Genomic DNA, 485 nt, shown 5'->3' on the forward strand with positions numbered 1-485 from the left:
TTTTTTTTTTTTTTCTTTGACGATGAACTTTCAATTCTATTTTATTTTAGTTTTGGAACTTTCAATTTGATTTTGACAGGATCCGAGTCTGACCTGTGGGTTCGTCTTCTTCGCCTGATTTCTTCGTTTTTCTTTTCTTCTTTCTTTCTCCGGTTTCAACCAATGTTTCTTTCGTTCTCCAGCTCCTTTCCGACGTTCGTTATGCACCACTTGCTTGAATGTCTTTTTTCATAGGTAGTCAGATATGTTAAATTCAAACTTCAGAACTCGGAATCCCAAATATCAACTTATTAACTCCTAACTTCATAACTCAATTTAATGTCCCAAACTAGTATTTGATTTCCCGACATCATAAACAGACATCATAAACAAAACAAAATCTTGAACGAAAAAGCTCCTAAAAGCCTTAGAAAGTAAACATGAAAACCTCCATCTTGTTCTTGAAATTTGACTGTTTTAGTAGAAGAAAAATATGAGGCCAAACA

Source organism: Cucurbita maxima, unplaced genomic scaffold, assembly GCF_002738345.1.
Source record: "Cucurbita maxima cultivar Rimu unplaced genomic scaffold, Cmax_1.0 Cma_Scf00527, whole genome shotgun sequence".
Lineage (NCBI taxonomy): Eukaryota > Viridiplantae > Streptophyta > Magnoliopsida > Cucurbitales > Cucurbitaceae > Cucurbita > Cucurbita maxima.